This window comes from Microtus oregoni, unplaced genomic scaffold (genome assembly GCF_018167655.1).
Source record: "Microtus oregoni isolate MIOR12 unplaced genomic scaffold, Mior012 000123F_ref0000434, whole genome shotgun sequence".
Lineage (NCBI taxonomy): Eukaryota > Metazoa > Chordata > Mammalia > Rodentia > Cricetidae > Microtus > Microtus oregoni.
The window spans coordinates 680,608-707,315 of NW_024544755.1; the positions used below are offsets into that span (position 1 = coordinate 680,608).

General features: G+C 43.4%; 1 pseudogene; it reads left to right on the forward strand.

The window, feature by feature from the left end:
- Nucleotides 1-26,708, forward strand: part of LOC121444419 — a 190,906-nt pseudogene that overhangs the window by 152,194 nt on the left and 12,004 nt on the right.

Here is a 26,708-nt window from a genome sequence, read left to right on the forward strand (position 1 = left end):
CTCGGGGACCCAAAGGACTTGTGGTGTCTTCTCGGACCCACTGCCCCCGGTCTCTGAGACACTGCTGGCAGGGGGCAATGATTCCCAAAATGATACCACAGTACCTGTGGTTCCCTGAGCAGTGGCAGGCAATGAGCAGTGTGTCCCGAGATGACAACCCAGATCCTGAGGCTCCCTGAGCAGCTGAAGTTGGGGGCAGTGTGTCATGAGATGACACCCTAGGTCTGGATGGTCCCTGAGCACAGAAAGCAGAGGGCACTGTGTTCCAAGACGACACCACAGGTCTTGCTGGTACCTGAGCATCTGGAGGCTGGAGGCAGTGGGTCCTGAGAAGACAACACAAGTCCTACGGGTCCCAGAGCAGCAGCATCCTTAAGTACCCTCAGGGGGCACAGGGTCCTGACAGGACAGCACAGGTTCTGTGGGAGCCAGAGCAGGGCAGGCTGGGGGTAGTGGGTCCAGAGACAGCACCACAGGTCCTGCAATTCCCTGAGCAGTCTGCAAGGGGCAGTGGGTCCTCAGACGACATCACAGGTCCTGTGGGTTCCTGAGCAGTACCGACACTGAATCCCGAGACAACCCTACAATTCCTGCAGATCCCTGATCAGCCTCAGGCAGGGGACAGGGGGTCCCAAGACGACAGTACAGGTCCTGAGGTTCCTTACACAGCTGCATGCAGGGGGTCCTGAAACGACACCATAAGTCCTGCTGGTCCCTGATCAGCATCATGGAGTGGGCTCGGAGTCCCTAGATGACACCGCATGACCTGCAGGTCCCTGTGTAGAGGTAGGCAGGGGCAGATGTCCCGAGACAACATCAAAGTCATGCAGGTCCCTGAACAGCAGGAGGATGTGGGTCCCAATACAACACCACAGGTCCTGCTGGTCCCTGATCAGTGGAAGCCTGGGGGCAGTTGGTTCCTAGAGGATGCTACATGTCCTGAATGTCTCTGAGCAGCAGTAAGCAGTGGGGAGTAGGTTCCGAAACACACTACATTTCCTGAATATCCCTGAGTAGAGGCAGGAAGGAGGCAGTAGGTTCCGAGACGACACCACAGGTTATAGAAGTCCCAGAGCAGAGGTAGGCAGGGAGCTGGGGGTTCCGACACAGCACTACAAATACTTCGGGTCTCTGAGCTGTGACAGGCAGTAGGTCCCAAGACAATACCACAGGTCCTGGGGGTCCCTGATCAGAGGCAGATAGTGGAAAGTGTGTCCCGAGATGACACCACCTGCAGGTTCCTGATCAGGGGCAGGCAGTGGGCAGTGGTCACGAAAAGACACCTCAGGTCCTGCGATTCCCTGTTCAGACTGCAATGGGCAGAGGGGCTTGAAACAACCCAACAGAACCTTGGGGTCCCTGAGCATCGACAGGCAGTGGGCAGTGTGTCTAGAGATAGCACCACAGCTCCTTTGTGTCCCTGAGCAGCCTGCAGGTCCTGAGATGAAAGCACAGGTCCTGAACAGCATGCAGGGGGCAGTGTGTCTCTTACAACACTACAGGTCCTGCAGGTCCCTGAGCAGCCTCCAGAGAACTGTGGGTCCTGAGAAGGCACAACAGGTCATGTGGGTCACTGAGCAGCAGCAGGCATGAGGCACTGGGTCACGAGAAAACAGCACATGTCCTGCAGGTCTTGAGCATGTGGCAGGCAGAGGGCAGTGGTTTCTTAGACAATAAGACAGGTCCTGCGGGTCCCTGAGCAGCAGCAGGCAGGAGTCAGTGGGTCCCTATAGAACATCAGAGGTCCAGCAGGTCCCTGAGCAGTGGAAGGCAGGGAGCAGGTGGTCCAGAGATGACACCCACAGGTTGCGCATCCCTGAGCAGCTGCAGGCAGGGGGCAGTGGTTCTGGAGACAACAACACAGGTCCCACGGTTTTCTGAGCAGCTGCATCCAGAGGGTCCTGAGACGACACCACAGGTCCTGAGGGTCCCTGTGCAGAGGCAGGCAGAGGGTAGTGTGTCCTGAGAAGACATCCCAAGTCCTTTGGGTCCCACAGCTTTGGCAGGCAGTGGGAAGTGAGACCCAAGACGACACTACAGGTCCTGTGTGTTCTGTTGCAACAGATGGCAGTGTGTCCTGAGTTGACACCACAAGTCCTACACGTCCCTGAGCAGCGACCAGCATGGTCGAGTGGGTCCAGAGATGACGCCACAGGTCTTGCTGGTCCCTGAGCAGAGGCAGGCAGGGGGCAGTGGGTCAGGAGACAGTACCACAGGTCCTGCCGGACACTGAGCACCACCTGGCAAGGAGCAAGGGGTCCTGAGGTGACAACACAGGTCCTCTGTGTCCCTGAGCAGCGCAGGCAGCAGGCATTTGGTGCCGAGATGACTCCACAGGTCCTGCTGAGCAGAGGGCATTGAGTGCCGAGATGACTCCACAGGTCCTGCTGAGCAGAGGGCATTGAGTGCCAAGATGACTCCACAGGTCCTGCTGAGCAGCGACAGGTAGGGGCCAGGGGGTCCTAAGACAATAAGACATGTTTTCAGGTTCCCTGAGCAGCTGTAGGCAGGGGGCTATGGGACCTGTGACAACATCACATGTCTTGTGGTAAACTGAGCAGTGGCAGGCAGTGGGCAGAGGTCCCGAAAAAAACACAGGTCTTGCGGGTTTATTTTCAGTGGGCAGTGGTTCCCAAGAAAAGAGCCCAGGTCCTGTGGATCCCTGAGCAGGCGACAGAGAGGGGGCAGTGAGTCCCAAGATGACACCACAGGTCCTGAACCTCCCTGAGCTGGGGTAGGCAGGGGACCATGGGTTCTGAAATGACATCACAGGTCCTGCGTGTCCCTGAACAGGCGACAGGTGGTTTCATGAAAACAGCACATGTCCTGTGGGTGCCTGAGCAGCCTGCAGGGGGCAATGCGTACCGAGATGACACCCCTGACCCAGCTTTTCCCTCTTTCCCAGCTCCTCCCCTTCTTCCATATACTCCCTCTGTCCCAGCTTCTCCCCCTGTTCTTCAGCTTCTCACCCTATCCAAGCTTCTTCCCCTGTTCTTCAGCTCCAGCTTATCCCCGTCTCAGCTTCTCACCATGTCCTTCAGTTTCTCCCCCTGTCCCTCAGCCCCAGCTTATTCCCCTGTTCCAGCTTCTCCCCCTACTACAGCTTCTCTCTCTTTCCCAGCTTCTCCCTTTATTTATTTGTCTATTCATTTTTTATTTATTTCATTTCTCTCCGAGACGCCGTCTCTCTGCAGCTCTGGAGCCGGTCTTGGAACCCACTTTCGTCTCTTTTATAGGAAACTTTTCAGGACGACCAGGGTCTCACTGTGCATCCATGGCTGGAGGAGACAGAGTAGAGTCGGCACTATATTCACAGTGATCTTCCTGCCTGGGCCTCTCAACTGCTGTAATTAAACGCTCAACTCTGCTCATCTTCGCTCGGTTCTGCTAGGCTCCCCTCGGTTTCGCTCGGCTCCCCTTAGCTCAGCTCAGCTCTCCTCGGCTCCTCTCGACTCCGCTCGGGTCCTGCAGAACCTGTGTTGTTGTCTCGGTAGCCCCTGATCACTGTAGGCTTCTCAGGGACCTGCAGGACCTGTGCTGTCGTCTCTGGTCACACTGCGTCCTGACTATTGCCTGATCAGGGGCCAGCAGGACCTGTCATGTCGTCTTGGGACCCACAGACCCCTGCCTGCCACTGCTAAAGAACCCGAAGGACCTGTGGTGATATCTCAGGTTCCCCTCCCCCTGCAGGCTGCTCAGGACTGCAGGACCTGTGGTGTTATATCAGAACCCATAGACCCTTGCCTGTCATGTCATCTCGGGACCCACTGCCAACTTCCTGCCACTGATCAGGGACCCACAAAACCTGTGGTGTGTCTCAGGACACACTGCCCTCTGCACGCTGCTCAGGCACTCACAAGACGTGAGGTGCCATCTCAGGACCCACTGCCCCCTGCCAGCAACTGCTCAGGGACCTGCAGGATCTGTGGTGTCTTCTCAAGACCACCTGCCCCCTGCCTGCCACTGCTCAAAGACCAATATGACCTTTGGAGTCATCTCGGGTCCCACTGCCCCCAGCCTGCCGCCTGTTCAGGGACCCAGAGGACTTGTGGTGTCTTCTAGGTACCCACTGGCTTCTGCAGTGTGTCCCAGAAACAATACCACAGTGCCTGTGATTCCCTGAGCAGCAGTAGGCATTGTGTTCTGCAATGACATCCTAGGTCTGGATGGTACCTGAGCAGCGGCAGGCTGGAGGCAGTGGACCGGAGATGACTGCACAGGTCCTACACCTCTCTGAGCAGGCAGTCGAGGGCAGTGGGTCCCGAGATAATAGGACAGGTCGTGTGGGTCCCTGAGCAGAGACAGGCAGAGGACAGAGGTCCCGAGATGACACCACAGGTCCTGCGGATTCCTGAGAAGTGTCAGGTAGGGGGCAGTGAGTTCACAGAAAACAAGACAGGTCTTGCAGGTCCCTGAGCAGTGGCAGTCAGGGGGCAGTGGGAACCAAGAAAACACCACAGGTCCTGCAGGTCCCTGAGCATCTGCAGGCAAATGGAAGTGGGTCCTGACACGACACTACAGGTCCTGGGGTTGGCTGAGCAGCCGCAGGCAGGGGACACTGGGTGCTGAGATGACACCACAGTTCCTGTGTGTTCGTGAGCAGCCGCAGGCAGGGGGCAGTGGGTCTTGAGACAACAGCAAAGGTCCTGCGTGTCTCTGTGAGCGGCAAGCTGGGGGCAGGGAATCCCGAGGCCACACCACAGGTCCTACTAGTATCTGAGCATTGGTAGGCAGGGGTAGTATGTCTGGAGATATCAGCAAAGGTCCTGCGGGTCCCTGAGAAGCCTGCAGGGAGCAGGGAGTCAAGTGATGACTCCACAGGTCCCTCGGGTCCCTGAGCAGTGGCAGGCAGTGGGCAGTGGGTCTCAAAACACCACCCCAGATCTGTGGTTCCCTGATCAGCGTGCAGGGGGCAGTGTTTCCCGAGAAAACAGGACACTTCCTGCAGTTCCCTGATCAGCCTGCAGGGGGCAGTGTTTCCCGAGAAAACAGGACACTTCCTGCAGTTCCCTGAGCAGCCTGCAGGGGGCAGTGGGTCCCCAGATGACAGCAGAGTTACTGGTGGTCCCTAAGCAGAATGCAAGGGCCAGTGTTTCCAGAGAGGACAGAACAGGACCTTTGGGTCCCTGAGCAGCCTGCAAAGGGCAGTGGGACCCGAGACGACAGCACAGGTCCGGGTGTCCCTGAGCAGTGGCAGACAGGGTGTCCCTAGAAGAGAGCACAGGTCCCACGGGTCCCTGAGAATCCAGCAGAGGGTAGCTGTTCCCTAGAGGACACCATAGGTCATGCCGGTCCCTGAACATTCTACAAGGGGCAGTGGTGTCCGAGACAACACCACAGGTCATGTGGTTCCCTGAGCAGGAGCATGCAGGGGGAAGTGGGCCTTGAGACAACACCACAGGTCCTGGGGGTCTCTGAGAAGCGGCAGGCAGGGGGTCCATAGACAAAAGCCCAGGACCTGTAGGTCCCTGAGCAGCTGCAGACAGAATGGGTCCCATGACGACACCACTTGTCCTGCGGGTCACTTAGAAGCCTGCAGAGGGCGGGGGATCCCGAGATAACACCACAGGACCTGCGGGTCCATGAGCAACAGCAGACAGGAAGTCCTAGCTGACATCGGAAGTCCTGCAGGTCCCTGTGCAGAGGCAGGCAGTGGGTAGGGGGTCCCGAGACAACAGCATAGGTCAGGCGGGTCCCTGGGCAGTGGCAAGCAGGGGGCAGGGGATCCCAATGAGACACCTCATGTCCTGCCTGTCCCTGAGCAGCAGCAGGCAGGAGGCCTGAGGTCCGGAAAAACACCGCATGTCCTGCAGGTCCCTGAGCAGAGGCAAGAAGTGGGCAGTGGGTCACGATAAAACGGCACAGGTGGTTAGGGTCCCAGAGCAGGAGATAGGCAAGGGGCAGTGGGTCACTAAAAAACACCACAGGTCCTGTGGGTCCCTGTGCAGCCTCCAGTGGATCCTAAGATGTCAGCACAGGTCCTGCAGGTTTCTGAGCAGCAGCTGGCATGTGGCAGTGGGTCCTGAGGCAACATCAGAGGTCCAACCGGTCCCTGAGCTGCCTGCAGGGGGCAGTGGTTGCCTAGACGATATCACAGGTCATGTGGGTCCCTGAACAGTGGCAGGCTGTGGGTCCCGAGACAACACCACAGAACCTGCAGCTCGCTGAGCAGAGGCAGGCAGGGTGCAGTGCGTCAAGATGCAACAGCACAGGTCCTTCGGTTCCCTGAGCAGACTGCAGGAGGGAGAGGGCACCGAGACAACACCACAGGACATGTGGGTCCCTGAGCAGCCTGCAGGCTTAGTGGGGCCTGAGAACACAGCAAAGGTCCTGCGGGTCCCTGAGCAGCCTGCAGGAGACAGTAGAACCCTAGATGGCAGTACAGGTCCTTACATGGGGCAGGGAGTCCTGAGATGACACCACTGGTCCTGTGGGACTCTGAGCTCCTGCAGGCAGGGGGCAGTGGGACCCTTGGAGACAGCACGGGTTTCCCTGAGCAGTGGCACACAGGGATCCCCAGACTAGAGCACAGGTCCTGCAGGTGCCTGAGCACTGGCAGCCAGGGTGTCCTGAGAAGATAGCTCAGGTCCTGCAGGCCCCCGAGCAGAGTGAGGGAGGGGGCAGTGGGCCCTGAGACAACACCACAGAAGAGAAGTGGCAGGCAGGGTGAGGGGGGTACCAAAGCAACACCACAGGTCCTGCAATTCCTTAGGCAGCCTTTGTGGGCAGAGGGCTCCGAGACAACACCACAAGTATTGCGGGGGCCTGAGCTGCCTGTAGGAGACAGGGAGTTCAGACAACATCACAGGTCCTGCAGGTGGCTGACCAGCGGCAGGCAGGTTATCCTGAGACGGCAGCACAGGCAGGGGACAGTGGGTCACGGGACAACACCACAGGTTTTGATGGTCCCTGAGCAGCTACAGGAAGAGGTCAGTGGGTTCTGAGACAACACCACAGTCCTGAGGTCCTAGGCAGTCTGCAGGGGCAGGAGGACCTGTGAAAACACCACAGGTCCTTGTGGTCCTTTAGCAGTGGCAGGCAGGGGCCAGTGGGTCGCCAGAAGACAACACAGGTTTGCGAGTCCCCGAGCAGCCTATAAGTGGGAGGGAATCCCGAGACAACAAAGCAGGTGCCTTGGGTCCCCCAGCAGTGGTAGGCAGTGGGTAATGGATCCTGAGATGACAACACAGGTCCTGTGTGTCTCAGCAGTAGCAGGCAGGTCACAGTAGGTACCAAGATGACAGACAGGTCCTGCAAGTCCCTGAACAGGTGGCAGGAAGGGGGCAGTAGTCCCCGAGAGGACCCCAATGCTCTTAGGGTCCTTGAGCAGCGGCAGGCAGTGGGCAGTTGGTCTTAAGATGACACCACAGGTTCTGCTGGTCCCTGATCAAGGTAGGCAGGTGGTAGTGGGTCCAGAGACGACACAGTAGGTCCTACAGGTCCCTGAGCAGAGGCAGTCAGTGCACAGTGGGTCCTGAGATGACAACACAGGTTCTTCCGGACCTTTAGCAGGAGCATGCAGGGGACTGTGGGTCCGAAGACAACATCACAGGTCCTTCCGGACCCTGAGCAGCAGGAGGCAGAGGGCCACGAGACAACAGCACAGGTCCTTCGGGTCCATGAGCAGTTACAGGCAGGGGGCAGTTGATTCCGCGATGACACCATAGGTCCTGTGGTTCCCTGAGCAGTGGCAGGCATGGGGCACGCGGTCTTGAGGTGACACCACAGGTCCTGCTGGTCCCTGAGCAGTGGTAGAAAATGAGCAGTGAATCCCGAGACAACAACACAGGTCCTGCGGGTCTCTGGGCAGCCTTCAGGGGGCAGTGGGTCCCTAGACTACAGTACAGGACTGCGGGTACCAGAGCAGTGGCAGGCAGGGGCCAGGGGTTCCGGAGATGACATGACAGGTCCTGAGTGTCCCTGAGCAGCCTGCAGGGAGCAGTGGGTCCCTAGACGACAGCACATGCCCTGCTGTTCCCTGAGCAGGGGCAGACAGGGGATTCTTAGACAACAGCACAGGTCCTGCAGGTCCTGAGCAGCAGGCTGGCTGAGGAGCAATGGGTCCCGTGACAACATCACAGGTTTTGCAGGTTCCTTAGAAGTCTGCAGTGGGCAGGAGGTCCAGAGACAATACCACTGGTCCTGTGGGTTCCAGAGCAATGGCAGGCAAGGGACAGTGTGTCCTGAGATGACATGACAGGTGTGAGGGTTCCTGGGCAGCGTGAGGCAAGAGACAGTGTGTCCTGAGACTACAACACAGGTCCTGAGGGTTCCTGAGCAGTGGCAGGCAGGAGGCAGTGGGTCCTGAGACACCACAGACATAACATCACAGGTCCTGCAGGTGGCTTGTGCTCCAGGGGTGCCTGTGCTCTCCTGGATCTCGTCCTGCCTGCCCCGTTTTTCCTTTTGTCCCGGATCGTTGGGCTACCATGCGGCCCTGTTTAGGTGCTGAGGAGTTCCATCTGGACGGGTGAGTGTGTGCTATCCAGGGGCGGATTGTCCCGGAAGAGAGCACAGCCCCCCTCCCCCAGCTCCTTCTGCAGGGCTGTCTTTCTTGCACACGACCCCCCCCCCAAAGCCTGCGTTTTCTGCTAGGTCCTTTGCTTGGGAACAGTTTTCTGCTCCTACACTAAGGCTACCCACCCAGAGCGGTGAGTGCCTGCCTACCGGGCAGGCCTCAAGGACCCCCGAAAGGGAGCATGCGCACCTTCAGCTTTAGTTGCAGGGTGTCCTGTGTTCTACTCGTCCCCGCCCTGTCCCCCAAGTTCTCCCTTTTGTCCACAGGTCATTGGACTACCAGGCGTCTATGTTTTGGTGCTGAGGAGTTCATCTGGACGGGACGGTTCCTGCTTCTACACTGAAGAGATATACCCAGGGAGTCAGTCACAGCAAACTGAACCAAGATACCAGGCCTCTCCTGTCTCCATTTGAAGGAAGAGATGGGAAGGCGCCAATGCAAGAATTCCTCCAACAACCTGAAAGGCAACATGACATCACCAGAATCCAGGGATCCCGAAATAAGAAGAATTGTACACCCTACTCCAGGAGAATTAGAAGAAATCGACTCAAAAGTGAACTATATGAAAATAATAGAAGACCTTAAACAGGAGGTGAAAAACTGCCATAAACAATTAGAGATCACAAAAAAAAAAATAGAAGAAAACCATGAGAAACAAGAAAAAGCAATCAAACAGGTAAGGGAAGCAGTTCAAGACATGAAGAATGAAATGGAAGTAATGAAGAAAACACAAACCAAGGGAAGGATGGAGATGGAAAATCTGGGTAAATGAACAGGAACTACAGAGACAAGTACTAACAACAGATTACAAGAGATAGAAAAAAGAATTTCAGACACTGAAGATACCATAGAGAAAATAAACACACTGATCAAAGAAAATAGCAAAAACAACAAATTCTCATCACAAAACATTCAGGAAATCTGGGACACAATAAAAAGACCGAACCTAAGAATAATTGGGATAGAAGAAGGAGAAGAAGTACAGCTCAACGGTCCAGAAAATATATTTAATAAAATTATAGAAGAGAACCTTTCTCAACCTAAAGAAAGATATTCCTTTGAAGGTTCAAGAAACTTATAGAACACTGAATAGACTGGACCAAAAAAAAAAATCTCCTTGCCGTATAATAATCAAAACACTAAACATACAGAATAAAGAAAGATATTAAGAGCTGCAAAGGAAAAAGGCCAAGTTACTTATAAAGGTAAACCTATCAGACTTACTCCTGTCTTCTCTATGGAAACCATGAAAGCCAGACGGTCCTGGATAGATGTACTGCAGAAACTAAGAGACCATGGATGCAAGCCCAGATTACTATACCCAGCCAAGCTTTCGTTCACTATAAATGAAGAAAACAAAATTTTCCAGGATAAAAACAAATTTAAACAATACGTAGCCACAAATCCAGCCTTACAGAAAGTAATAGAAGGAAAATCACTAACCAAGGAGTCCAACAATGACCACAATAACTCAAACATCTAGAGACCCTTCACCAGAGCAATTCAAAGAAGGGAAACACACAAACTCTACTGCTAAAAAAGTGACCGGAGTTAACAACCACTGGTCATTAATATCACTTAATGTCAATGGACTCAACTCACCTATAAAAAGGCACAGGCTAAGAGATTGGATAAGAAAACAGGATCCAACATTCTGCTGTTTACAAGAAACACACCTCAACCACAAAGACAGGCACCTACTCAGAGTAAAGGGCTGGGAAAAGGCTTATCAAGCAATGGACCTAAGAAACAAGCAGTGGTGGCCATACTAATCTCTAACAAAGTTGACTTCAAACTTAAATCAACCAGAAGAGATGGAGAGGGACATTTTATACTCATTACAGGAACAGTTCATCAGGATGAAGTCTCAATCCTGAATATCTATGCCCCTAATATAAAAGCACCGACGTACATAAAAGAAACATTACTAAAACTCAAGGCTACCATCAAACCGCACACACTAATAGTAGGAGACTTCAACACTCCTCTCTCACGAATGGACAGGTCAATCAGACAGAAACCTAACAGAGAAATAAGAGAAGTAATGGAGGTAATGAATCAAATGGACTTAACAGAAATCTATAGAATATTCCACCCAAATAGGAAAGAATATACCTTCTTCTCTGCAGCTCATGGAACCTTCTTGAAAATTGACCACATACTCGGTAACAAAGCAAACATCCACAGTTACAAAAAAATATTGGTAACCTCCTGTGTCTTATCAGATCACCATGGATTAAAGTTAGAATTCAACAACAATGCTACCCCCAGAAAGCCTACTAATTCATGGAAACTGAACAGTCAACTACTGAACCATACCTGGATTAAGGAAGAAATAAAGAAAGAAATTAAATCTTCCTCAAATTCAATGAAAATAAAGAAACAACCTACTCAAACTTATGGGACACTATGAAGGCAGTCCTGAGAGGAAAGTTCATAGCTCTAAGTGCCCACTTAAAGAAAACAGAAAAAGCACACATTGGAGACTTAACAGCCCACCTGAAAGCTCTAGAAAAAAAAAAGAAGTAGACTCACCTAGGAGGAGTAGAAGACTGGAAATAATCAAACTGAGGGCAGAAATCAACAAAATAGAAACACAGAAAACAATAAAAAGAATCAATGAAACAAAAAGCTGGTTCCTGGAGAAAATCAACAAGATTGATAAGCCCCTATCCAAACTAATCAAACGGCAGAGAGAGAATATGCAAATTAATAGGATCAGAAATGAAAAGGGGGGCATAACCACAGACACAGAGGAAATTCAGAGAATCGTTAGATCTTACTACAAAAGCCTGTATGCCACAAAACTCGAAAATGTAAAAGAAATGGACAGTTTTTTAGATAAATACCATATACCAAAGTTAAACCAGGACCAGGTGAACAATCTTAATAGACCTGTTAGTCGTGAAGAATTAGAAGAGGTTATCAAAAACCTGCCTACCAAAAAAAGCCCAGGACCAGATGGTTTCAATGCAGAATTCTACCAGAACTTCCAAGAAGACCTAATACCTATACTCCTTAATGTATTTCACAATATAGAAACAGAAGAATCATTGCCAAATTCCTTTTATGAAGCTATAGTTACCCTGATGCCAAAACCACACATACACTCAACCAAGAAACAGAATCTCACTCATGAATATCGATGCAAAAATCCTCAACAAAATACTGGCAAACTGTATGCAAGAACACATTAAAAAATTATCCATTATGATCAAGTAGGCTTCATCCCAGAGATGCAGGGCTGGTTCAACATACAAAAATCTATCAATGTAATCCAGTATATAAATAAACTGAAAGAAAAAACCATATGATCATTTTTTTAGATGCTGAAAAAGCATTTGACAAAATTCAACATCCCTTTATGATAAAAGTATTGGAGAGATTAGGGATACAAGGGTCATACCTAAATATAATAAAAGCTATATACAGCAAGCCGACAGCTAACATCAAATTAAACGGAGAGAAACTCAAAGCCATCCCACTAAACTCAGGAACACGACAAGGCTGTCCACTCTCTCCATACCTCTTCAATACAGTGCTTGAAGTTCTAGCAATAGCAATAAGACAACATAATGGGACCAAGGGGATTCGAATTGGAAAGGAAGAAGTTAAACTTTCGATATTTGTAGGTGTTTTTAAAAGGAGCTGAACAATAGGGCATATGGGACATGAAGACAGAAAGGTAGTGGTGGGAAGGCATAAGAAAAGGGAGAAGAGCAGGTAGAGAAATAAGAAAAAAATTGTTTGAAAAAAATGTAATGATTAAACACTTATTTGTATGCTAACGAATATGAATGTCAAAAAAGAAAAATAAATTTATAAATTTCTAGTTCTAAAACAACGTAAATATTTAGGCACCAGAAATGAGAGATTAAATAAAATAGTGGGTGATTTTTAACCCTATTTTTACTTTTAGTGTTTTATATATTTATAATTAAGAATAGTTCATTACAAATAATCTTATAGTTAAAATGTTTATACTTAAGTAGCAATATCAACAGAAGGACTTTGAATATTCAAAGTGTGCATGAGAATTTTGAGGTTAATTTTGTAGGACTTCTTTTTTTTCTGAATCTCAGGTTTTATGATCCTTAGTGCTTCATCAATACTAATTAAATTAAGCTGGGTTTTTGCTGAATTTCTGATCTATTTGTGATGACTACAAAATACTAAACAAAAGTAATCAGTTTATACGAGCTGATCCAATTGATCAATTCAATGAAACAAGCAAAAGTGGTAATTGTGCATTATATTGCCTCAAGAAAGCTAAGCAGATCTTGGTTTCTTAGGGATTTTTTTACAGTTTGATTAGGCGTCTTTTGATTAAAGAGATGAGGTATAGCACTGAGGAGGAACTGGCTGTTATAAAAGGTTCAAAATGAACTTGTCCGGTCTTTGGAGTCAGCTTTATTGTAAATCGCACTGATTACTAATCCCACTAAAATAATGGAAGGCTCAGTGGAGAACACTATAAGATCTCTGCATAGTTTGTTTTTTTTATCGCTCTGAGGGTTTTCTTAACCATCATTTCCAAAGTACCTGTTGTACAGAAAATGCACATTTCATGACATATTGTATGAAATTATCCTATACAAATTTCACACTTTTATTTATCATCATTACTCATGGTATGACAGATATCACAGAGAAATATTGAAAAGCCGAAAACTCCTGTGTTGAGAATATCGCTTAAGTACATAAATGATGTTTAATTCTTCATTGGTGAATGAATGGATGAATGAATATAATACCAGTAATAACAAGAACCAGCTATCACAAGGACAAAACTTATCATTGGAGACAAAATGAGGGATAGGACAGACTCACCATAGACCAGAGATGGGGACCAGAGAAGTCAAATGGAGAGAACAACAGAGGATGGCAACACTATGGTATCAGCACGATGGTCTTGTACCTAATTAGAAGTCTATACTATACTGTAACTAAGGATCTGTGATTAAGGCATAAGATGCAGGGGTGAAAAACTGATTGTCACAGTTCATATGCTCATATTGAAGATAAATGTACAGAGATAGGCCAAGTTGGCACATATACTCCATAACTTTATAGAATTTAGTCAAATATTGTTAAATAGCAGGCATTTATAAGCAGGATTTCAAGAAGAGCTATATGATTCCAAAGAACAGAAATATTTCTTTGCTAGTACTTGCATAAAGTGTTTACTTAAAACAAAATAATATTATTATAGTGGTAGACTTTGACAAACCACCAACTATAGAAATACGATCAAGAATATTCTGAACATCTCTGTTCTGAATTAGCAGTTAAATAGAATGTGAAAAACCTAATGGAAAAATACAAAAAGCTTTTTACATTTTCCTACTTATTTAAAGATTGGTTGTGACTTGCTAGTACCTTAGCCAATAAATACATTTGGAATACCACTAACTTCATCTATATCAGCCACTTGTAACTTTTCCTACCCTGATTACCAAGCTACAATTTCACCAATATAAATCCATTTCTATTAATTATACTAATTAGTAAAGTTTTAGTGTTGATGAAAGGGAAAGATAGTAGATATATATGTAGACACCATCTCCAGTGTGATTTTTCTTATTTATTGTTCCTCATCATTCCTCGAATATGGATTACTGATTACAGTCACTGTTTTCTCCTAAGGCTTGAGTAAAAGCAATAGATTTATATAATAAAGTCTTTGTTAATTTTTTTTGCAAATGCCTGAATCTCGGTGTATTTTTATTTTGCATTTTTCCCAATGACTAATGATTTTGGACAGTTTCTATCATATATTTATTGGCCATTTGAGAGCCATCTTTTCATTTCATTGACCCAAGTATTGATTGGTTTGTTGGTTGGGATTTTTGTTATTTCTTGATGTTGTTTCCTGAGTTACCAGAAGGGAAAGCCTTTAAAAAATGAAAATTTAAACTACTATGGCCCAACTGTAACACTTCAGGGTATATATGTGGAATCAACTTAAGTATCCATCAACAGATTAAGGGATAAAGAAAATGTTATATATAGGCATGAGTGAGTTTTATTAAAGTATAAAAAGTAGGGAATTGCATTATTTTCTGTAAGATGGATGTATCTGGAGATATAATATTAACAAAAGTAAGACAGATCAGAAAGACAAAAGTCACCAATTATTTGTTGAACCTATAGATCTATACAATTATATGGATATATGGATAATACACATATACATACCTATTCACATATGGTTTGAAACAAAAGGAAGTTTAGGAAAAGGAGGTGCTAGAGGGATAAAGATGGTGAAAAAGGGAGGATATGAATGGTGAATGTGATCAAAGTAAGTGATAAACTTGAGAGGCATTGTCTTTATAATGTTCATACTATATACAATCAATAAATATCAGTGTAAGAAAACTATTATAGGCATCATTAAAGATACTGTGTTCATAAGAGGGAAGGCTTTAGGCAGTGAACCTTAGGTGTGATGAGGCAGACTGAAGAAAATATTGAAAAAGATTGAAATCACAGTAAACAAGGATAGAATAAATCTTATATCTGTCCAGGAAATATCTGACACAAGTTGAGGAGAACATTTCTATGCACAAAATGGGTGAAATGAAGAAATACATAAAAAGAGAACAGCTATGAGTCCTATAATGATTCCCCCTATTAACACAGAATCTTTACTCTTATTTTGGTACTGAGAAGCCTGAAGAACTCTGGAATCTGCAGTTGGGTAAAAATCATGATTTACTTACAAGTCTCACTGCCTCCTAGGGGAAGTAAAGTAAGAACAGAACTATCTTGAATCTTTACACAAGTACATAGAAATATATGCTTATATAAAATCCATGTTTCCAAATATAGTTCATTGCAACTCTTTTCCTTAGAGAACCCCCCATAGTTTATTCTGTGAATTTAGGAGCCATTGATACATCATTGATACATGTTCACAATATTCCAAAGGAGTATATAGCATACAAATCTTAAGATCTCTCTGTCTTTCTGTCTCTGAGGATTCGGGAGCTGATTGTGGCTAAATCTGTGTGTAGGGTAGATAGAGTAAAGGAATTGAGCAAGGGCTGTACAGAAAAGTGATGTGGGATTCCCATCTGTATGCTGTGAATACCATTGGTTAATAAAGAAATTATCTTGAGCCAATGATAGAGAAGAATAGAGCAGGAGAACTAAACTGAATGCTGGGAGAAAGAAGGTGGAGTCATGGAGAAGCCATGGAGCTGCTTCCAGAGATAGACACATTGAAACCTTGCCAGTAGGCCATGAGCCTCATGGGAAAATATAAAATACTGGAGATGGGTTAATTCTAGATGTAAGAGCTAGCAATATGCAAAGTAATTGGTCAAGCAGTGATTTAATTAATACAGTTTCTGTGTGGTTATTTTGGGAGTCTGGGCTGCCAGGAAAAGAACAAGTTGGCCTCTTTACAACAGAAAAGGGTAGAATTTGTTTGTGAGCCTCATTGAGCAAAATGTCTTGTCTTAAACCACGTGTTCCCAAATAGTGTGTCTTCAAAGTAGACCAATAAACACAGATTCAAGGCCACTATAGGGTGCTAGCTAAGGAGACACAAGTTTAAGAATAGGGACGTGAAATGATAAAAGGAATCCAGCAAATAAAGGCTGTGTTATTAGTACTGGAGCTGAAGTCCACAAAGTACACCAGAGTAGGTTATTGCACCCTAATAGCAAAAGTGCTGAACTTTTATATACCAAATTCATTGACCAAAAAATGTTATGGGAGACATTGATTTTGGTGGTTTTGAGCTCCTGTATATATAAGGAAGTTAAATTTGAACTTCCAAAGAGCCTAAGACTAGAGAAGATCCAAATAAAAAGGGTTGGCAGTTGGCAGGTTACCAAGATGGAAAGGCCTAATTGGGATATGAGTAGAGATAAGGGCTATTCACTATATTTGATAAAAAAGTTCACTGTTAACAACATGAAAATTTGTATGAAATCAAATGAAGGAGGAATCCAGACCTTCTGCACGCTTTTATTTTGTTCCCTCTTTCCTAACTATTAAATACTATTAATTATGTAATATTCCCTAAATATTCCCTGTAGTAGAATAAAAAGATGTAAGGCATAAAACATCCTTCAAAATTATTTTTATACTTTCTGAAATAAATTATTTTTTTATTTTCCGAGACAGGGTTTCTCTGTAGCTTTGGTTCCTGTTGTGGAACTAGCTCTTGTAGACCAGGCTGGTCTCGAACTCACAGAGATCCTCCTGCCTCTGCCTCCCGAGTGCTGGGATTAAAGGCGTGTGCCACCACCGCCCGGCTCTGAAATAAAATTTTTATATCTTTGACCATTACCAGAAGTAAATACTGAGGCTACACCCAAAGAGCCAGTGCTATTTGTCTATATAACAAGTGGGGTACGATGTGGGTGGGAGTAATCGAAGGTTGGACATATGAGACTTTTAGAGAACATCCTTCCATTCAGATTGGGCAGAATCTATCCTAGAGCTCACACACTTCTTCCTTCTCTTGAGTGACTTTGGGGAACGGCTCTTTTTAAAGACATTAAATGGGAAGGAAAAATGGTTTTAAGGTACGGTGAAAGCACAAATGAAAGAGAAAAAAAGCTCCTGGCATCTATGCCCTACAGCATTATCCAAATCCTATGAAACCAGTGTCATGTTCAGCATTTCAAATGATACAACTTGTGGTCCTGGCATTCTTCCCTCCCTGAAATGACAGGGAAAGATTTCTAAACCCAGGTCATTGAATAATTCAGTTTTCACTGACCATAAACTGCTGTGGGAAAAAGCCAGATTTCTGTGGCATGTCACAAAGACTTGAATTTCAGAAGGTGAAATAATTTTTGGCTTAGAATCATACCTTATTGCTCCTCAAAGGAATCTTCTTCAGAACCACTGTATGATGTCTTGAAAACATTTCAAAGCTATGAAAACAGGAGGCATGTTCTTGGTAAAAATAAATGTGATGAGCCTTTGTAGATGGTACTGGCACATTTAATTTGTCTAGAAAAGAAGGAAACAACCCATGGCAGCTGAAATTGAGGTTTTCAGGTTGGTTTCTGCCTTTTTAAAAGAAAAATTTCTTAAGGTTTATCCAGAAGTGTCTTTGGAACACATATTATTTCTCAAGTAAGGTTTCTGTTTAATGTGTGTCTGAGCATTTCCATTGATGCCTTTTCTATTGAGAATTACTAGAGACAAAATATCTTAACAAGAAATGGTAGTGGTGTTTTTCAAATGCCAAGTTTATTTTTAATCATTAAGAAGTAGAAAATATTTTTATAGGGATCATGGAACCTCTTAAGCCAGAAAAAAATCCCCATGAATCAGTGGGAATTAGACCACTTTATATGGGTGGTGATGTGGACAGAATTGGGGAAATGACAGCTAGGTATATTTCCCTAAGAATGGCCTTTGATACTTTTCATGAAAGTTGATTTTCTGTCATTCTGGTGGAAAATCTAAAAAAGTGCAATGTTTATAGTTAATTCCTTTGTGATTGTATTGGGTCTGATTAGATTTGACCCAATTGAAAAGGTGACTCAACTTGATAGCAGAAAGAAGACTAGCCTTTAAAATGATGAACCTTAAATACAGTTAATATATAATATGTGCTTTATACACATATTCTTTCAAGTATACCAGTTACTTAGGTCAGGAAGAAGTAAGAACATTGGACAGAAAGAGTAGAATTCAATAATAGCTTACTCCTTTTGGAAATCACATTCATCACTTCAATTTTTTATTTTCAGAGGGAGAGAGAGAGAGAGAGAGAAAGAGAGAATTTATCCTATTCCTTCTGCACCTAACAAGAGTGTATTAGCGAGATTGTTTCTCAGACCCATAAAGGAAAATGAAGAGAAAAGTGCTTTTGTAGAATCTTCTTATTAAACAGCTAAGACACTCTTCTTTATGAAACCAGGACTGGAATAAGAGAGGAAGATTGAGTGCTATATTCAGACTTCCCACCTCTTTCACGCCTAATTGATGAAACTGCTCTTTACAACAGAGTTGTGGAGAACAGTTCAAGCACTTGTATTTACAAAGCACTCAGGTACCTAAGGATCAGGGAACATTGTAGAAAGGGTGTAGAGGTTGCAAGAGCCAGAGGATTTGGACATTTTCTGTGATATTGCACTGTAGAAAAGAAAGGAAAAGGAAGAAAGAAAGGAAGAAATAAAAAACCAGAAAAGGAATGAGAGGGGGACAGAGAGATTGAGAAGGAGATAAATTTAGAGTGTAATGGCACCAACTTTACTACATTACTACTGTATTTCCTGACCATTATTTCTCCAAAATCTTATGCTGAATATTTGAGACCACATCATTAATGCATTGATTGCATCAGCATGGTAATTTTCCAGTTGATAAGATCAGCACTTTTTCTTTCACAACTTCTTGCTAACTGCTTTTTTAAAATACATAATTCTGTGCCTGAAGGATCTATACAAAGGTCCTTCCCCCTAGGTTTTTTGTTTTCAAGATATGGTTTCTCTGTGTAGTTCAGGTTTTCCTGGAACTCACTTTGTAGATTAGGCTGACCTTGAAATCACAGAGATCTTCCTGCCTCTGCCTCCCTAGTGCTGGGATTAAAGGCGTGTGCTACCACTGCCAGGTGGCAAATCCCGTTTTAATATTAATTTCTTTTGCATAAAGTATTAAAAGTTAATAGCCTATATATTGTTGTCTTTTAATTACATATGCAGAGTTGGACAAAGTTGAAGGTATCTCATTATTTCAAAATAGCCCAAACTGTCCTATTTTAAGAACACTCTGACAAATATAAATCAAAATATTGGGTCCTACCGTCATGTACCTCAATGCAGCTATACCACTTAGGAAAAAGTGGCACACTACAGAATGAGAAAAAGATCTTTACCAGTTGTGCATCCAATAGAAGCCTCGTATCTAAAATATACTTAAAAACCTAAAAATAAAATCTTGAAGTGGGAAAAACAAACAGCATAATTAAAATTATTGTTGAACTGAACAGAGTTTTCATAAGATAATACACAAATGGCTGAGAAACGCTTAAATGTTCAACATCCATAATCATCAGGGTAATTCAAATCATCATTGCTTTTAGATTTCATCTTACAACAGCCAGAATGACAAAGTTCAATAAAATAAATTACAAAACATGTTGATAAGGATGTGGAAAAGGGGAAACATTTATCCATTGCTGGTGGGAGTGTAAATTTGTATAACTTCTGTGCAAATCAATGTAGGAGTTTCAGAAAACTGAAAATTGTTGTGCCTCAAGATCCAGATATACAACCCTGAGGCATCTACCCAAAGGACTCCATATATTTGACCACAGAAACACATGCTTTACCATGTAAATTGCTGTTTTCTTCATAATACCCAGAAATTGGAAACAATCTACTTGTCTATCAGTTGATGAATGGATAGTGAAAAGTATGACACATTTATATAATGAAATATTATTCAGCTTTTAAAAATGAAATTATGAAATTTGCAGGTAAATGGATGGAGATGGAAAAAAGTCATCCTGAGTAAGGTAACTCAGATTCCAAGAGACACATATTGTGTTTTTTCTTTTACGTGGATGCTAACTTTTAAGCCTTCCATATGTGTGTTATAATCCATGTATCTTCTCAGGTTAAGTATCCAGTAAGGGACTACTGGGGAGGGGAGGATTCTCAATGAAGGGGAAATATATAGTCTAGAGAGACAGAGAGAAAATTGGAGTAGGGGGATTAAATGGGGAGGGATGACAGGACAGGGCTAAGGCTGTGGATATGGGGAAGAAAAAACAACATTAAGGGCCATTTGAGAGGCCATGTCTAAACTTTCTACTGTTGAAGCTTCCTAAAATTCATATGTAAGTAAAAGACATCTAAATGGAGTCACCAATTAATAGGGAGATGATGCCTCAACTAGACATCTTACACTGCTAAATGAAGCCTCCAGTGCCAGGAACAGTTTACATCTAGTTGTGTTGTTGGCCAAGGGTACTCTGTGGAAATTCTCAATATCTCAACCTATTGCCAAGGCTTTTGGTTGCTCTTCACAGTCCAGTGGTAAAACTCTATTGCTAAAGATACCAATTAGTTATCTCGTTGAACACCATTAAGTTGAGCTTAAGTATCTACCTAAGCTTAAGCTTAAGCTTAAGTATCAGCCACTAATGTTTCAGTTCCTATAGAAAGGGACTGAAGCTTACCATCCAAATCAGCTGTTCCCTCTTCCATAGTAATGAATTTCTCCTTAACATCACCCTGTACCTTTTTAAAATTTTGCTCAGTTGATCGAGTCATGTTAAACAAAGATCTGTTCTCTTCCATTAAGTATCTACCTAGAGGCTTCACTCCTATTGACTAATGTTCATGGTACTTGAAGGTACTCTGCATGCTACCAGAGGAAACAGGTAATTATCAACCCAGCTACAAAGGCTGCAAGCTATAGCTGTAACTTCCCTATAAGATATGCTGGTCCAATCGTGGCACAAACATTATGGGAGTGAAAAACCACTCTGATTAGATTTAAGGACCATTCAGGAAGATGGTACTCATACTTGAGAGTGCTTGGTGGCCAGGATTATAACATTGGATAGGCCATGGGACCAGGGGAAAACCAAATACTACTATTAAATAATTCCTAACATTCTCTTATACGGTAAATCATTGCCACTCAGTCATCATCATAGAAACTTCTTGTTGTAGATGGGATATAACACAAAGACCCACAATTTGACAATGGCACAGAGTGAGAGATTTCTGAAATCAGTCTTAAATAGGAGGTGTTCATCTACCTGCTCCTCTAAGGGATCAACAAGCTATGCTGAAGAGGATGGAGAAAGATTTTGAAGAGGCAGTGTTGATGGATGACTTCCAGGAAACAGTGTCTACCAGACACAATTGGACTGTGGGACATATGAACTCACTCAGACTGTGGCAGCAAGCACAGGGCTTGCTGTAGGTCCAAGCAAGGTGGTCTTACAGCATTGAAAAAGTTGGAAGTGGAAATGGGTTCCCATTCCTAACCAAGAAACTATTTGAAAATGACAACCAATTGGAAAGAAAAAATCAATTTTACGCAATGGGGTCCCATTGGGCACATTAACCACACAACCACATGTAAAGGAAAGTCCCATGTCTGGCAGTAGATGGCCAACACAACACAACCTCAGTGGTATTTTTTGTAGAGTTTTTGTTTCATATTGGTTTGCTTTTGTTTTACTGGTCTTTTGCTTGTATGTTATGGTTTTGATTTTGTGTTTTTGTGGGGATCATGTGTATGGTTCTTTTTTACCCTTCCATTCTTTCTTTTTTCTAAAGTGAGAGAGAAAGAGAGAAGAGTTGAATGGATAGGGAAGTGGGGAGGATCTTGGAGGGAGGTAGGGAAAGGGAAATCAATTAGAATATATTATATGAAAAAAGTTTGCAGCAAAAAATATTGGGGACTGAGGGAAAACCAAGTTATTCAGTATTAACATTAACACAATTGGAAATAGTGTCTCAGAAGGTTTTAAAACTGTCAGTCTTGATTCCTTTATATTTGAACTGTGTTTATTTTAGTATTTTAGCTAATATAATATTCAGACAACTGTGCCATTAAAATTCCCTCACCCCAATGTAATGTATCTAGATGCTATTGGAGAAGTGGAAAACCAAATCCCCTGAACTAAGAAAGCAGTCCTTAATGAGTTCACAACTCCACTGGAGAGAAAATGTAAACCTATCTGACATGGTCTTGGCACATACAGGAAAATTTATTAATTGGCCCTACAAAGAAAGGCAAAGGATCATACTTCTCTGCATTGATGGAAATCATAGAGATTTTGTTTTTTAAACCGAGGCTTTAAGAGTCAGAGATGAATAGGATCATACTTTGTAAATGTCTATACATTGGAGACAGGATTGATAGTCTTATTATCCTGTGTATTTAAAACATCCCAAGTCTCTGGTGCTAAAAGATTTATACACCATTTTATATTTATTACTCATTTCCATTCATTACTCTTCAGGGTGGCTACAAGAAGGTTGTTATGAGAGTGGCCCCTGGTTACAAAGAGGGCAAAGGCACTGAAAAATGATGTGAAGAGCTAGAAGTTGGCAAGTGGGAACAGCAAGGTTCTAAGTGAGTTTTTGTTTTCTTTTTGACTATGTGATCAAAGTGACTGTTTGGAAATTGAGAAGTTTTTTGTTGTTTGTTTCTTCAGGTTAGATAAGCTACTCAAAGCTTCACTTACCATTGTGGATTCTTAGAAGTCTATACTTGTCTACAGTGTTCTCCACGGGCCTGTTTTTTTTTTTTTTGTACTGAGACAACTTAATTGGGGTAATAGGCAGAGCAAGACTCCTCTTGAACAGTCTTGAGTTGTTTTTCCATGACAACATTCTCTAGCCCCATTTATGTAGAAAGCCGAGAACAGAACAATGCTGTGGTAAATGGCATCCAGAAAACCAAATTTTAATGAATGGTTTCACCAACTCTTGAGTAAGGCATGACAAGTAGAGACTATAATATATTATTATGTTTATCTTTATGACTTGCTATGCTGAAAACTGTACAGAAAATAAAACCTAACAATTATTCTTTCTTTAATAATTTGTGGCTCTGCTCCTAGGTCGGGGCTTCTAAGAAACATGGCAGCATGGAAATAGCATGATTCTGTTTCTATATGTTCTTTTTCTGAAGATTCTGTTCAATGAAGCTGAACTTTCTTTAAAGTATAGAGAAAGTCTGCTTTCAGTCTGCTAAGTCCCTCCTACCGTGTGTGTGTGTGTATGTGTGTGTAGGCAGGTCATGAAACAGAAATGGAGACTGCAAAGGGAAAGAAATACATGTTAAGGAAAGGGAGAGGGAGGAAGAAAAGAGAGAGTGATGGGATGCACCTGCAATGCAAGCAGAAGGTAGTTATTTGGAGGAACATGGGACCAGCAAGGGAAGGCAGGGATTTGGGGGAGAGCAGTGAGGAATGGCAACTAAACCATCCTGAACTCATACCTGCCATACATGCAAATGACATTGACTGAGCAGGTTATATTTAGGAAAATTAATGTAAATTTTTATATATAAATTTTATATATATCTTATATATAAATTTTATATATATCTTTTTTCTCTAAGCATATATATATATATTCTCTAAGCATATATATATATATATATATATGCTTAGAGAAAAAAGAGGCATAAATTTGAAGAGGAGAGGAGAGGTATATTGGAGGCTTTGGATGAGAAAAAGGAAGAGGAAATAGTTTAATTATAATTTCAAAAAGAAAAAAGTATATGTGAAAATGTTTCAATGAAACCCATTTCCTTATATTCTAAACTTAAACTTAATTTTAAAAATAAATTACCCATGAGTGCAGGGGGAAATCACTCTCATAGTCCCCAAATGATAGCTACTGTATATAATTTATAGAAAATATAATGAGTTGCTCCAATGTAATGTTTTTAAACTGCTGACTAAATTTATGTAAATGAAGAACTAGCACAAGGCATTATTTAATGTAAAGAAAAAGAGAAATTTCTTGTTTCTCTCTTACCTAGCATGCTGAGTTTAAGTGCACAGCTCAATATTGAGTACATTTATGTTACTGTTATCTCCAGAAGAATTTTCACCTTAAAAATATGAAATTTTGTCTCTGTCTCCTTTCATCGCTTGCTGAAGGTTAATATTCAGGAGGATGCCTATATGTTTTTCTTTGGGTTCTCCTTATTTAGCTTCTCTAGGATCATGAATTATAGGCTCAATGTCCTTGGTTTATGGCTAGAAACCAAATATGAGTGAGTACATCCCATTTTCCTCTTTTTGGGTCTGGCTTACCTCACTCAGGATAGTGTTTTCTATTTCCATTCATTTGCATGCAAAATTCAAGAAGGAGACAGAGACCCACATTGGAGCACAGGACTGAAATCTCAAGGTCCAAATCAGGAGCAGAAGGAGAGAGAGCACGAGCAAGGAACTCAGGACTGCGAGGGGTGCACCCACACACTGAGACAATGGGGATGTTCTACTGGGAACTCACCAAGACCAGCTGGCCTGGGTCTAGAAAAGCCTGGGATAAAACCAGACTAGCTGAACATAGTGAACAATGAGGACTACTGAGAACTCAAGAACAATGGCAATGGGTTTCTGATCCTACTGCACGCACTGGCTTTGTGGGAGCCTAGGCAGTTTGGATGCTCACTTTACTAGACCTGAATGGAGGTGGGGGTTCCTTGGACTTCCCACAGGACAGGGAACCCTGATTGCTTTTCGGGCTGGGGGGGACTTAATTGGTGGAGGGGGAGGGAAATGGGAGGCAGTGGCGGGGAAGAGACAGAAATCTTTAATAAATAAATACATTAAAAAAATAAAAAATATGAAATTTTGTATCTATTAGACAACTCTCCAAGTCCCCTTTCCCTCAGTTGTTTACTGCCTTTAGTCCATATTCTTTTTGTGAATATGACTATTCTAGATACCTCATACAGATTGGAACATAATAATATTACTCATTTTGTGTCTGGATCTTTTCACTTAGTATAATGTTCTTAAATCTTATAAACTGTGTCAGACTTTCCTCCTTGTTTAAGAATGAAGAATGTTGCATTGTGTACACATACACACATATTATATATACTAGTTTTTATCCATAGATAAAATGCTGAGTTGGTTTTATCCTTTATGACCAAAGCTGTTATGAATGTTATGAAAACCAGAGTGCACATTTTGTCAAGAATTTGCTATAGATTATCTTGGGCATATATCTCCAAATGGGATCTCTCATTTAAAAATTCTCATATGACAATTTGATGTTTTATGGACAGTCACCATATTTCTGTTCTACAACGGCTGTGCTATTTTCCAATCAGATTGATAATACCTGAGAGTTCTAATTTTTCCATATTTTCACCAATATTGGTTACTTATTAAATAGTTACCATTCTAGTGGATGGTAGACCCAAATATGACTGTCCAAAATAATCAATGAAATGATTCCTAATGATGTTCTGCTATATTCATAGATCAGTGCCTTGTCCAGTCATCAGAAGCAGTCCTTCAGAAGCAGATGGGACAGGTGCAGAGAACCACAGCCAGACATTATGCAGAGAAAGTGTCTAAATTGGAGGTATCTTTTTTTTATTAATTTTATTGAGCTATACATTTTTTTCTGCTCCTCCCTTCTTCTCCCCTCCGCTTTGACCATCTCCCATGGTTTCCATGCTCCCAATTTACTCAGAGATCTTGTCTTTTTCTACTTCTCATGTAGAATAGATTTATGTATGTCTGTCTTAGGGAACTCATTGTTATCTAGGTTTTTTGGGATTGTGAATTGTAGGCTGTTTTTTATTTTTTTGTTTTGTTTTATATCTAAAAACCACTGATGAGTGAATATATATATGATAATTGTTTTTCTAGGTCTGGGTTACCTCACTCAATATGATGTTTTCTAGACTCATCCATTTGCATGCAAATTTCAAGATGTCGTTATTTATTTATTTATTTTTTTGCTGTGTAGTACTCCATTTCGTAAATGCACCACATTTTCCCTATTTATTATTTGGTTGAAGGGCTTTTAGGTTGTTTCCCAGGTTCTGGCTATGACAAACAAAGCTGCTATGAACATAGTTGAACACATGTCCTTGTGGCACGATTGAACATCCTTTGGATATATATTCCCAAAAGTGGTATTACTGGGTCTTGAGGAAGGTTGTTTCCTAGTTTTCTGAGAAATTGCCATACTGATATCCAAAAAGGCTGTATCAGCTTGCACTCCTACCAGTAATGCAGGAGTGTTCCCTTTACCTCACAACCTCTCCAGCATAAGTTGTCATCAGTGTTTTTGATCTTGGCCATTCTACAGGTGTAAGATGAAATTTCAGAGATGTTTGATTTGCATTTCTCTGATGACTAAGGATGTTGACCATTTCATTAAGTGTCTTTCAGCCATTTTAGATTCCTCTGTTGAGAGTTCTGTGTTTAGGTCTATACTCCTTTTTTTTTATTGGATTATTTGTTCTTTTGATGACCAATTTCTTGAGTTCTTTGTATATTTTGGAGATCACTCCTCTGTCTGATGTGGGGTTATTGAAGATCTTTTCCCATTGTGTAGGCTGCCATTTTGTCTTTTGATTGTGTCCTTTGCTTTACAGAAGCTTTTCAGTTTCAGGAAGTCCCATTTGTTAGTTGTTTCTCTCAGTGTCTGTGCTACTGGTGTTATATTTAGGTCTCGATCAGGTCCCTCTTTTCAGAGCTTGGGAT